Source organism: Corvus hawaiiensis, chromosome 6, assembly GCF_020740725.1.
Source record: "Corvus hawaiiensis isolate bCorHaw1 chromosome 6, bCorHaw1.pri.cur, whole genome shotgun sequence".
Taxonomy (NCBI): Eukaryota; Metazoa; Chordata; class Aves; order Passeriformes; family Corvidae; genus Corvus; species Corvus hawaiiensis.
In genome coordinates, this window is record NC_063218.1 from 19,367,660 (window position 1) to 19,382,211 (window position 14,552).

Genomic DNA, 14,552 nt, shown 5'->3' on the forward strand with positions numbered 1-14,552 from the left:
TCATTGTAACTAGCATGGGCTGTGATTTGCATTTGTGTTGAAAACAGTGTTGATAACACAGGGGTATTTTAGTCACTGCTGAGCAGTGCTTACACAGTATCAAGGCCTTTCCTGCTTCTCACAACGTCTCACCATCGAGGAGTCTGTGAGGGAACATAACCAGACATCTGACCCCAATGGACTCAAGGGAAATTCCATGACTTATGTTATCTCAGCATATAAAGCTGGGCAAAGTAGAGGGAAGAGGGGAACGTTCAGGGTGATGGTGTTTGTCTTCCAAAGTCACCATTATGCGTGATGGAGCTCTGCTTTGCTAGGGATGGCTGAACACCTGACAATGGGGAGCAGTGAAGGAATTCCTTGTTTAGCTTTGCTTGCATGTGTGGTTTTTGCTTTACTTATTAAACTGTCTTTACCTCAACCCATGAGTTTTCTAACTTTTTCTCTTCTGATTCTCTTTTCCATCCCATCTAGACAAAGCATGAGCCAGCAGCTCTGGTGCTTAGTTGCCAGCTAGGGTTAAATGATGATATTTGTGTTACATCTCTTCTGTACCACTGTCCTGTAGCCTGTATTGTCACTGTGTTCTAAATTTCTACTGTGGTTTCTCTTGTGTATTTTATTACATTAAACCACGTTCTCCAGCTATTTCAGTAAGAGTCCATAGTATTTTCTATAATTTCAAAAATTAACTAGGATTTTCTCACCAAGCCTGTTTCTGTTTAAATTTTATTCTCTTCCTCCAAGGGTTTTTCCCCAACACTAGAATTTTTTTTCTTGGGAATTTTTCTATTCATAGCTGTGTTCAAATTATGTCTAATGAAATATCCTTCCCAATTAAAATGTCAAAAGAACTCCAGAAGAATGCCATTAACTTACCGTTATAGAGATAGCTGTCATTAAGCATTCTCTTCTCTACATTCCATTACTCTTTTAAACACTCCATCATTTTTAGTTGAGAATTTTGAGTACATACAGAACTTTATGTGAAAAACCAAACACAAACAAAAAAAATGTTGATAAGTTAGATAAAAAAAAATTATCAGATTACAACTTTTATTTCAATCACCTTTTCCTACAAATGCTTGTGAATTGATAGTTTTCTGTTCTAGTTATTTGAGTCCTGGACTGTACATAGTACAATGTTCATGTACATTGTTCTGGATTGTACATAGTTTTTTCATTTTTAATTGATGCTTCCTTGTATGCATGGGACAAAGCAACTCATTCTGGATATGTGGACACCTATCTGATTTCAAAGACATTGATAAGCTTTTATTCATAAGTACTTAAAAGGGTAGGACTACTTAGAATTCAAGACTTTTTAGACCTGCAAACCATTATTACACCATTCCTATACAATCTTGTATCTGCTTCTAAGAGGATGTAACCACCTGTTATGAAATTTCCAAGGGTGAAAGATCTTATAATAAGTGAAAAAAAATCTTATTTCCTCACTGCACAGCTGTTAAAATCCCTAAAACATTACTTTACCCTGGTCTATCTTAATCCAGTTTTCATCTGAATTTTCCAATCCCAAGAAAACAAGACCAGGTGGCAGATACATGACCAAAGATACTTTAAATTCTGTCATGTAATTAGAGATGTTTTAATACATGTTTTAAAAGATTATTTACAACAGCATAGAATACAATTTAGCAGTGTTTGTTATTTAAAACTTCAGAAGTTAATCAAGTTTTAAGGCTTCTTTCAGAAAGTTACATGACTTCTAAGATGTCAAAATAAATTTGAAACTGAAAGTTTTTCTTTCATGAAGAAAAAAGATAGGTTCTTAAAAGGCCATAATGGTTCTAATTTGTTATATTGTGTTTGCATGGCCAAACTTTGTTAGTGGAGGGTGGCTACAGGGTAGGCTCTTGGAAGGAGTTGCTGGAAGCTTCTTCCATGTACAGCCGAGCCTAATGGCTCCAAAGGCAGACGTGATGCTGGACCAAGTAGAAATGGTGGTAACACCTCTGTGACAACAAATTTAAGAAGAAGAAAATTAAAAGTTAGTGCGCAGATGTTGTAATGGTGACCAGAGAAGAGCAGGGTGACAACATGTGAGAAGAACAGCTCTGCAAACACCAAGGTCAGTGAAGAAGGAGGGGGAGAAGGTGCCCCAGGCACCGGAGCTGGGATTCCTCTTTAGCCCATAGTGCAGACCATGGTGAGGCAGCTGTGCCCCTGCAGCCCATGGGGGTCCATGGCAATGCAGAGATTCATCCACAGCACACAGAGGGGCCCCACACCTGAGCAGGTGGATGCCTGGAGGAGGCTGTGACCCTGTGGGAGGCCTGTGGAGAGAGGGAGCCCACACTGGAGCAGCCTACCCCTGAAGGACTGCACCCCGTGGCAGAATGACCTATGCTGCAGCAGTTTTGGGAGGACTGTTGCCCGTGGAATGGATTCACATTGGAGAAGTTCATGGAGAGCTATCTCCTGTGGGAAGGACCCCACAGCGGAGCAGGGGAAGGACTCCTCTCCCTGAGCAGCAGGAGAAACAACAAGTGATGAACTGACCATAACCCCCATTACCTGTCTCTGCACTGATGGGTGAGTTAGGTAGAGCTGGGAAGGAGAGAGGGGTGAGGGAAGATATTTTTAAGGTCTTGTTTCACTTTTCATTATCCTGCTCTGATTTTGTTAGTAATAAATTCAATTAATATCTCTAGTTTGAGCTTCTTTTCCCATGATGGTATTTGATGAGTGATTTCTCTCTGTCCTTATCTTAAATCATGAACTCTCTATTATATTTTCTCTCCCCTGTCCCTATGGAAGGGAGTGAGAGAGCAGCTCTGGTGGGTGCCTGGTATCCAGTGTCAACCTACTATATTTGTACACATGGTGCTGACCGTATTAACAGATGTGTGTTTCAAATAATTTGTCCATCCATCTTTTCAATAAGTATTTTGAGAATCTCTTTCAAGTACTTTAAATCCTTTCCCTTATCAGTCATGATCACTTAGCCAATACAAAATAAGCTGATGAATGAAAGCAAGGCAGCTCTTATTAATTTTCTTTTTTCTATGCCTCTATGAAATGGCTAGAAGGACTCATAGTTTTGTATTTAATATTTTAATATTGCCAAGTGTGGAAGGGATTAAGCTAGAGCAAGCTTCTTCCAAGAAGCTAAGACAATGATGAAAGCCAATGTCAGTCTATATATAGGCAGTTAAAAACATTTAGAACGTTGATTTTAAATAATAAAATGTTAAATCAATGCAAGAGATCAAAATAAATTGGATATGACTTTTACAGTGGTTGAATATACGATGAATTCCCTAGAACTGAATAGAGTTTGATAACACTGAAGTTAGGAAGAAGCTCTCATTCTGAGATGTGCACACGACATTGGCACTCAAGAACGATTAAGATACTTCTGAACTCTCTAGTATCATCATCATCACCGCCATCATAATCATCATCAATTACTACTTGAAAGGGCCAGTTAGCAGATGCTTTACACAACAAAGTGATAGCAGTGTTGTCTTGGTTTGAAAGACAGGTGTCTGCTAAGGAAGGCAGGAGCCTCCCCTGGAATGAAAATGTAACCCCCTTCCCTCTGAATTGTTATAATTTTGAAATTAAGGGGCTTTCAGGAAAAGATATGAGAAACAGGAATAACAGCTCTTTACTAGTATATATAGCAAGGTAATAATACAGAAACACTGGCTTAACCTGACAGAGTCAGGATATGACCTGACACCCTGCTGGGCAGGGTGGTGGTAGCAGTCCAATTAAGGGGTGGCTGAAGCCCTCTTTGAAGTGATAGATGTTGTTCTGTTGAAGCAGTGATCCTGTAGAAGGGTCTGGTCTCCCTCTGAAGGTCCAGTGGTGGTTATGTAGCTCTTGTCCTCTGGGAACCCAGTAGGTGAGGGCTCATTGTGGTGTTCCAAACCTCAGATTATATCCATATATATACTTGGTTCCTTCCCCTGGGCAGAGCATCTCACAATGGGATGATGTAATTCTATGAGTCATGCAGTGAGGCTGGATGGCCCATTAACAGAAGATATCTCCTGGAGGGAGTTATCAGGGATGTGTCATGGAAGAGACAAAGAATACTGCCCCACCTGGTTTTAGCAGATGGTGATAGAATACATACTTTTGGTTACATCTTACATTGTAACCTAAGACAAGTGTAAAGAGTGGGTTTTGTCCAATTGGAAGGAACTTGCAGATGATACTGCTAATCTTTTGCAGATTATTCTACCAGTTTCCCTTAAATTCTGCTTTCCTTAGTTTAATCCCACAATTCTGCTGCATGTCCTATTAATGGGACCTTATGTCATAGTAATCAGTACTTCCCTGTCTGCCCTCCTCATGCATTCCAGATTCCAACAAGTAATTAAAAGATACTAATAGGATCCATCAATAAGTTGCTGTGTAAGTGATTTATGTTTCCACGCGCAGACGTCTGGAATCATTGAGTTTAGCTGTCTACTAAAGTGTCACAGTAATTCCTGGCAGTTACTGAGCTGCGCAGTGCTTGACAGAGATAGAAGATTCACGCTGTTGAGAATGGCTAGCGGAAGTTCAAAATTTAAAAAATCAGAGCAGGCTTTTCATGACCACAAGCGGTCTGGATTTATGTCCCCCTGTACTCAGCACTGGTGATTCCATGCCTCGAATCCTTCACTACAAGAAGGACATTGATGCAGCTCTGAGCAACCTGGTCTAGTAAAAGGTATCCCTTTCCACAGCACGGGGGGTGGAACTAGATGATTTATAAGATCCATTCCAAGCCAGGCCACTCTATGATTCTATGATTGAGGTTCTGGAGTGTATCCAGGGAAGGGCAAATGAAGCTGGTGAAGGGTCTGGAGCACAAATCTAATGAGAAGCAGCTGAAGGTAGTCCAGGAAAAGGGAGGCTCAAGGGAAACCTTATTACTGTCTGCAAATACCTGAAAGGAGGGTGTGGGTTGGCCTCTTCTCCCAGTGGATAGGAGATAGTAACAGTGGATAGGACAAGAGAAAACAGCCTCAAGTCATGCCAGAGGAGGTTTAGATTGGATATTCGCTAAAATTCCTTCACTGAAAGAGTGATCAGGCATTGGAACAGGTTGCTTAGGGAAGTAGTGGAGTCATCATCCCTGGAAGTGTTCAAAAATCTTAGGGATGTGGCACTTAGGAACATGATTTACTGGTGGATCTGTCAGTATTAGGTTAAGGGTTGGACTTGATATGTTTGGAGGGCTTTTCCAACCTTAATGGTTCTATGATTCTTTCCATCTGTATTATGGATGGCTTTTTATTAACTTTGCTAATGTAGTAAAAACTTTGAGTCATATGTTTAATACTGCTCTGCTGTCATTACCAGCTTTATGAATGTTTAAGAAACCTCTATTTAGTTTTAAATCTTAGAACTGATTGTAAACAGAATATGTTTCATTTTTTATATATCTCAATTTGATGGTTAGCGAACACTATATTGTAGTTTCATGAATTATATGTAATATTAAACATTTCAGTTGTCTGAATATGTCTGTGTATGAATCATAGAAAATCAGATTTAGCAGGGCATGAATCAAGAAAGAATTAAAAAGGAAATTCTGAGGCTCATGATAATAATAATAAGTACACAATTTCCTGGGGGAAAAAAAGACCTTTTTTTCCTAAATTACAAACATGACCCTAAAAATTTCTATATTTGAAATTTGAAAAATACTTTCAACAACACTTTTTATTTAACACTTGATGAAAAATGAAAGAAAATGAGGAAGAGAATATTAAAAATTTAGTCATAAATGCTAAAGAAGCATAGATCAAAATAAAGCAGAGAAATAAGATACAGAAGATGGAAAATATCAACAAACAATATTAAATTAACACAGTTGTGAAACAGTGATCACTTTTAAAAAGAAACATCTCTGATTCTTGTGCATGAGAACCATGCCAAAATATCTTTCTTTTTCAAAGAACTGTTTCTCTTTTGAAGTGCAAGCCTCTTAAATTGATTCTGTTTTGATGGGGTTTTTTGTTGTTTTTGTTTGTTCGTTTGTGTGTTTGTTTGGTTTTTTCCTGGGATGTCCATGAAGTCTATGAGTTGATTTTAAAGGCTTTTTAAATATTTTGCTTTGTTTTGGAACGTCAAGTTTTGAAAAGCAGGTTATGGCAGTTCTTTGTAGAGTGAGTCTGCTCAATGGAGCAGTGCTTATGTTGTGACTAGCCCAGGTGGCAGTGTTTGGGGTTGAAGTCTCGTGTTGAAGTTGACAGCTCTGAGGAATTCATTAAGCTACTGGAATACATTGCATGGGGTGGTGGAATAAGAAGATAAATGAACACAGGAGTCTCTTAGAAAGAACATAAGGAACTTAAAAGTCTGAATCTGTAAAATATAAAAATAACAAAACAATAATGTCAATTAATAGTATCTATTAATGCAAAAAATAGAAAATTGATGATCTGTTAATGGACTATATAAGTAAACTTATGTTTAACGGAATATTCAAAGCCAAAGAGGTTAGAGGACAAAGAGGTTTTTATCTCCTACAAGCCATAAAAAGCTAGAAAAACACGTGATTATTTCCCACTTGGCTAAATAAAGAAAGACTAGAGACATTAAGGCTGTTCATGTTCATAATATTTTCATTAACAGTGGGGAATTTGTTTCATTTGATTTCTCAAAAAATGCAATTTAAGACCATTTCTTTCATGCATATGTCACATGCTGGCTTCAAAGGGAAAGGAACAAAGAGATCCAGACATGTTCTATTCTTTAAATTTTGTTCATTTCTCTTTTTTTTCTTCTCTGGCCACAGATATTTTTATACATGGTTATTTTCTTTCCTATGTTGTTGTTATCTGATAGTTCATTATTTATTTTTGATATCACTTTTTGAGATCAGTGTTGAACATACAATTTAAAATTTACAGGTATTAAAGACTGAAAACAGTTTTACATATCCTATACTGAATATGGTTTCATGTTATGGGTTTTTTTCAGGCCTCTGGGCTATTTTGAAAGTCTATAAAAACCTTACAATAGCCATTTCCCATGAGTTTTCTCAGAGAATGAGTCCCTGAGCCAAGCAAATGTCCAGAGTTCAAGAGATTAATTAGCACTGATGACTTAGAGGTGGATCAGACAGTAAGTACTATACAGGAGTTAATTATGTACACCCTGGCTTAGGTGAGCTCATCAACTTGAAGGAGATAGAAGTTTCCCTTGAAAGCCACTGAATTGTACTGAACATAAGCTAATACAGCTCTTTCAGGAAAGTTCAACTGCTGAGTCTAGTTATGCCCAGGCCTCCCAAAGCAGTTTCCTTAAGAACCAAAATGAACAAAGGTCTGCTGAGTAGGAGCCAAAATGAGTGATGAGGAAGAGAAACAGAATGGTTGCTTTGTTTCCTGTTGTCTGTTGTTCACAGGTTAAAAGCTTCAGAATAGGATGGTGGCCAGAAAACAGTGTTTTGAGTTGTTTTGGTTGAACTGGAAAACAAGCAAACAGCTGAACCTGCAGAGGGATTTAGGGTTTCTTCTGTATTTACATCTAGATGCATGCTTAGTCTAGTCTCTAAAAGGGCAATATCAGAAATCTAAATTGGGCATAAGAGTATATTTAGGGTTTTAAAATTCCAAAACATTTGGATAGGTGCGTGCAAACAAAATTATATAAGATACCCTAGCAAGACCAAAGAAATGTAAACTAGTAAATGAGACTACAAAGAACTGTACATTGGAAGTATTATGACGTCTCTCATCCAGAGAAGCTGTTGAATAAGATATCCAGAGTAGTTTAGAAGGAAGAATATTCCCATATCAAGAATATTTTCAAGGAGTATTTAATTATAAAGCAACTGTCTACAAGAGACATATTTCAGTTTGATTAAATAGTATTTTTAACAACATGATCCTATTTTCAAACCAGGACACCTTCTCATATTTTTCCCCTTTCTACACTTCCAGCAGGTATGTGTTGTTTATTATTATTGTTGTTGTTATCATCATTATTATAACTATCATCATTATTATTAAAATGTTTCTTTATAGACAGTGGTTCTGCCTGCGCCTGTTTTCTTTTAATGGTAGTAAACTATTCTCAGTTTTTGGAAGAGCTGAGACATTTCTCTTGTCACATACACACACTAGGAACTTCACAGCCCAAAGAAAGAAAGACTTTTCAGAGTACAGTAAGTACTTACTCAGTTTGCATGTGTGCCTTTCAAGGACTGTTTAGACAACTATTTAATTCCCCTAGAAGCATTGAATTGGAATAAGGTTTTCCCATTCAAGAACAATGTTAAGGTTGACCAACATTGTTACATCACCAGTTTCAGGGGTGATTTTTAACAGAATGTATATTTCTGAGGCTATTTATAAATAGATATAGATAAATCAGAGTATATATAGCTATATAGAGCTTCAGGGGAATCAGGTAGGAGTTTGAATTCTAGTTGTATGAGAAGAAAAAAAGTAATAAGAATGATAGGCTTTTTGTGTTGGGTTTGTATTTTTTTGGTGTATTTTTTTTTTTTTTTGTATCAGCTCACCAGCCTGCTAATCTGAGCTCTTGTGGCCATTAGAGCATTAAACCTACCAGTGAATGACAAACAGGGTGTTACAGAATAATTTCAAAACAAACTAAAGTTTGGTTTAAAGGCTTTAGTGAAGGTATACTTTAATGTTAGCATACTAATAAAGACATTTTAAAAACTGAGAAGACAGGCAAGATCCAGGAACAAACAATTTTGTCTTCCAGAAATATCTGATTTCTCGATCAAGGTAAGATGTACTTTATTGATGTTCATTGATTATATTGTAGTTGGAATCTCCACACTGCGGGTTAGCTCTCTGCTCCCAGAGCTACAGGCTCAGCAAGGGAAAGGAGCTGTCATGACTGGCACACTTTTGCTCTTTCCAGAAAGTGGAATAAAAAAGGCCAGTTTGTCTTGATATATCTTAGGCAATTACCCAAGTGCTGAATTGTCATTCAAAATAACAATATTTGCTAACTTAAAAGGTCTATAGTTTTAAAAGATGAGCAATTTCTGTGGAAAAGGATATCAGAACCTGAAATAGAAATGTTTTATGCATTGACAGCTCTTTCTTGATTTTTTTCCCCCAGTTAATTCAGTGACATTAGGCCACATCTATCTGACTCCCTTCCTTTTCTCCTTTTTGTTTCATCTCCCTCTAAATTTAGCAATTACGTGAAAACAACCACGAGCGCTTTGCTTACAGGGCTGGAATTACCAGAGGGGCTCCTGAGGGTTTTCCATCATCTTGCCCTCTAGATCCCATTAAAGAGGAGCTGCACAGCATATGTCCCTCAAACCTCCTCAAAATGTATCTGGAGCTGTATCCTTTGATTTCAAGGCTGTTGTGAATTTTATCATAAGAAATCAGATAAATACAGCTTGAGATTCTTGTCTTTTGGCAAAGTTTTTATATCTCGCTGGTGCTCTACATTTAGGGTGGGGCTGAAAACAAGGGAAAAGAAACCCAAAACATGATAAGTCTAACCAGCTGTTCCAGGGGGCGGAGGTGGAGAGGGCTGGGGGTGTGTGAGGTGGTGAATCCTTTGCTGACCCCACAGGCAATTAGCTTACAATGGTTAGTCAGGCGCTTCATTAGTTTCTCTCTGCTAGACAATGTTGCTGCCTTCTCAACAAGCCCACACACCATGTGTTCTAATTAGCTAATTACTACTATATTTCTATCTTATCCTATTCCACAAATGATATTAGAAAGTAGATAATGCCACAAATCTTCAAACCAACTTTCACAATCAAACAGTCTGTTCAAATTCTGCTTTGGGTTTCATATAAGTACAAAGGCCACTTTACTTTGTATACATTCCTACATTACATCTGACAAGTACTTCATTATGCTGACACATTTCAATTGGTAATTTTGACACAGGTGATCAAAAGACTTATTTAGAAACTGAAACTGAAATTTTTAAATCTCCAGGGCAGCGTGGATCCAGGTGGTGAGGAACTCAGCCACTATTTTATCCCTATTTTCATTCCTCAGGGTTCAGTTTAGACAATTCTCAGGGATCTGTTTTAAATACTACTAGGCAAAAATTGGTGAATTTTTATTTGTGTTTATTTTTATGCATTTTAGTCTCAGGTTTTATACTGTGCACTGGCTTATTGTTTAGTTTCAGCCACAGAACGCTTAAGGTTTTGGTGTTTCTTTTAATGGGACATCAATTCTGTAAAATTCTGTATTTCATGTAATTTATTCATACACAAGCAGTATAGAAAATGCAACATTTTTTTTTATCATTCAAGTACTTCTACCTACTTTTATTTTGTTTACATATCTATCTTTTTAATGCTGAAACAGTTCTTCCTGCCTGATTTCAGTGAAATATATATTGACACATTACTCCTTTTTGCACCTCAGGATCTACTCTGATTAAGATCAGTTCATGCTAGAGAAGGACAACTCTCAAAAGGTTCAAATCAGATCAATCATGCATTTTTTAATGCTTACACAAATATTAGCTATTCAAAAATAAAACCTGTCTGGCAGTTTCAGAAGCAAAAATTTTCTCATGAGAATTTTTGGTATTTCTAACTCTATTTGCAGCCAAAAATGCTGTAAATTCTCACTTTTAGTTAACATTTACTTGCAATTCTTTACACCCCAACATTTTAGAAATTCTAAAAAGGAAGTTGATAAGAAATTGCTCACATATTTGAAAGCTTTCTTCAAAATGGCAGTAGCTGTTCTAAGTTTTGGGGGGGGGGGTTGTTGTTTTTTTGGGGTTTTTTTTTCCTATGATGAATTTTTTCCAGGAACAATTTTGTTTCCAATTCTGCCTTACTGGTTTTCTACCCTCTTGTGTTTACAATCAGCTTGGTCTACTGAACACACCCTTACAGATATTCGTAGTCTATATCAGAATTAATTCTTACTATTTTTTAAAGCAATATCTAGCTATTTTTAGTGATTAAAACCGTTGGAATTAGGTTAGTTCAAAACGTAATTTTTTAAATTTTGGATTTGATTTTTCTTCATTCAAACATAATAAAAATCAAAAATATAACTACAGCAAACCAAAATATTTAGTCTGTCTATATACGAAACAAAAAGGCAGCCTTATTTGATCTCATAAAGCATGTTTTCTATGAAGGTATTTGCTCTGAAAAACTCAGAGATCCTGTTCTCTGGACACATAGAGAGGCTTCATCTTTGATCAGAATGTGATTAAAAGACTTGCATAGCCTGTTTAATTAACTTCTTTCATCACTGGCCATGACTTCAATCATTTGCAGCAGCTTAAATTTCACAGGTGTGCTTGTGTGTTTGCTTGTTTGTTTTTCACCCATTATAAAACAACAACACACACGCCCTTCCTGGATAATTAGCATTCTGCCATCTCATCGGATTATTGGCCTTCTGGGGAGGAAAGGCTGAAGGGACTGTTTGAGAAGCCCAGGACAGGGAGAAGGAACACTGCCACCTACTGAGGTACCTCCCACCAGCCCACCCCCAGACTCGTTCTCAGAGTAACAACCCGAAGCTGCTCATGCCAAGAGCTGCTGCACTGCCCTTCTCCAGCAGTGTAATTGCACGTAGAATTGCCAAAGGTCCCAAAGCTACTCCTATTTACATTATGAAAATTCATGAACGTCAGCAAACTCCTCGCTTTCCTTCTCGTTGGGCTTATTTTGCTGGTTGGGTAGTTCACTAAATGTGTGTGGCAAAGCTGAAAGGAAAAGGCGTATGTAGTGGTAACTTCTCAGTGCTACTTCCTTTAAAAGATATGGCATGCAAGTGTGAGAAATTTTCTTGGCGCTTACACCCAAAGACATGTGTCTGACCAATATGTTAGCAGGCATCAGGCCATTTGGCAGATTGACTTGAGCATACTTAGCCAAAAAAATATGCTCATCAACTATATTTTGGAGGCATATTATCCACCTGGGGAATTAAAAATGGATCCCAGGCAATGAGAGCTTCCACACCCATGATAAAGATAGATAAATAACTCAAAGCCCAGTGATTTAAAATATACCATTTCAAATTTATTCCAAGCCAAAATGGTATCTTTGCTGCCTAATTTGACTTAGAAAATGGATTCTTGAAAGGGGGTCTTTGAGGAATATATTACCTCTTGTAATGTTGAGATTTTCTTACACTTTCTCAGAAAAAAATTACAAGCAACATCATTCTGTATGTAGCCTGGTTGCAAATAATATTCACAGTTAATTTAGGTAAATATTCAACAATATGAAAAAGAATCAGTTTGACATAATCAAAAAAAAAATCAACCAAAGTGGCTCTTCTGTAGAGCATGTGACAATGCCTCATTTAGTTCATTTTTTGTTTGTTAAGACCAGGTCTTCAAAGTAAATGATACAATGCTCACTGACTTTGAAAAGTTCTAGTGGAAGCAAAGGGTAATTATCCCATTTATATTTTGTTTTCTATAATAATTAAAACAATCTCTCACATTTCCATTTGAATATTTGAAAACCGTTTTGGTTAAAAACTTGAATTATTTGATGTTACACCATACTGTCTCTGGGAAAGCTCTCCGTCATCCTTACATATTTAGTATTGTCTCTTCATAGCAAATGTAATCTTTCTTTTTTGCTGCTCATTATGTTATTGTGTATCTAACTATTTAACTCCATTAGCCTAATTTACTGTTTGCAATGTTGCTTTCTTTATGGAAGCAATGTTTTATAACTTCCATGTCTATATTTACATTTTTTTATATCTAATATAATATCTGAGTTCAGTAATAACTTCACAGAATTTAAAGTTTTTCACTATGATTGACAAGGATGTGACTTGCTGTTTAGACTCTCTTTTTGTCTAGGGTATTTATATATTTCTGTATATATTTGCTTTTGGAATGATTGTGTCATCTTGAATGAATATGATAAATTCAATAACTGAGCAGATGTATTGAGTTTAGCAGATATACATACATTTTCATAGGTGGGGTAAACCATATATCCATTTCATTACTGGAATATTGTCCAGGAAAAAAAAAAAGAGAAAAGAACAAAAAGAGACCAAAGTCCCCTAACATTAGAAAAATTTTATAATACTTTGCTTTGAAGAGCTGCAATTAACTAGTGGAAAAGAAACATCCTTGAATCCGACAGGGCATGGTTTTTGTGTATTACAATTCCTGTCACTGGGTGAATTTGACTAAGTCATTCTTAATCATATAATAAAATTGAGAGAGATCACGATTTAACTTTAAAGTCTGAACATGCTAATGTATCATTTCCCATTTTCAAGAGATGCAACAATCATTTTTACATATGCAAATATTTTAGCATTCACTTTGTCTTCTGAAAACAGCATTCAAAGCAGTTGTCTGGGTCATTCCTGGATTAAAATGACAAGAACAGTAGATCACAGTAGTGATCATTTTGAAAGCATCAGATCTTGGAAAACTAGAAATATGTACTGTAACAACTTAGGTTTTTTAGCTCTTCCACACAATGTATGAGTCACAAACATCAGAGGAGTGAGTGAGGCTCTGTAGAAGGCAATTGGTGCGGCAGGGCGATGCTGTCTCACTCCCTGCCTGTCTCAGGACATGCAGTGGAACACAGTGTTCTGCAGGGATCATTGAATGAGCTCTGAGGAAGCTGGGCTTTTTTTACAGGGTAAAGTGATGCCCCACTGAAAGATAATAATTTGGATCAGGGAAGTAGTACAAACATGCCAGTTAATTAGCTCTGCTCTCAGTTTACACAGCTGCATTGCCCAGGTTGAGTATGATGATGTATGTACATATACTGTATGGTGTAGGTATGCTCTTGGGACTCTCCTCAGAAGACACCTAACCCTGATTTCCTCTTTCAAGAGAGTCACCTAAGCAATTCTTCAAATATCACACAGTTATCAGTCCTTTCAAAAAACAACTGGAGCAGTTGTTTCAGGTTGAATACCCCCAGTGCTATGCACAAATCAATAGTTACCATCATATTAGAAAGAAAACTGAGAGAATTTATTTTCAGTACCTACCCTGCTCATATTAAGACATATTAAATGGAGAAACTTCAACAATAGGAACTAACTATAACTTCAGACTACTTGTGTACAGTGCTTATTTGCTCTCCATCATTGAATTTTTTTCAATTTGTATGAAATAACTCATTTCCACCAGTGCAGGTTTCCCAGCAGGCTTCTGCCTTCTTCCAGGTGAATGCCCTAACCGTTCAGACAGAAGAAAATTAGAGACAGGAATGGAAGACAACATAGTCATTTTTTTTCCAGGATTATCAAATTTTGGTTTTGTCAACTATAAACTTTATCACAATGCATACAGTGGTATTCAACTGAATCAGCCTTGCAAATTCCCACATAAGTTCTTTTGTTACTCACATGAGACCCATGAGGCACTTCCAGGTTCTGCTATGGTCAAATCTATATTAAACACTTAGTCATCAGAACAAAAAATGTTATATGCAGTTTAAATGTCTGACATTTGCATTGAAGCTCTGCAGACACTTCTATTCAAAATGTAAAAAACGGCGGGGGGGGGGGGGGGGGGGGGGGGCTCTCAGTTTTCATTGTCTTTATTTATGAAACTGTGTCCCTGAGGTTTTTTTATATTCT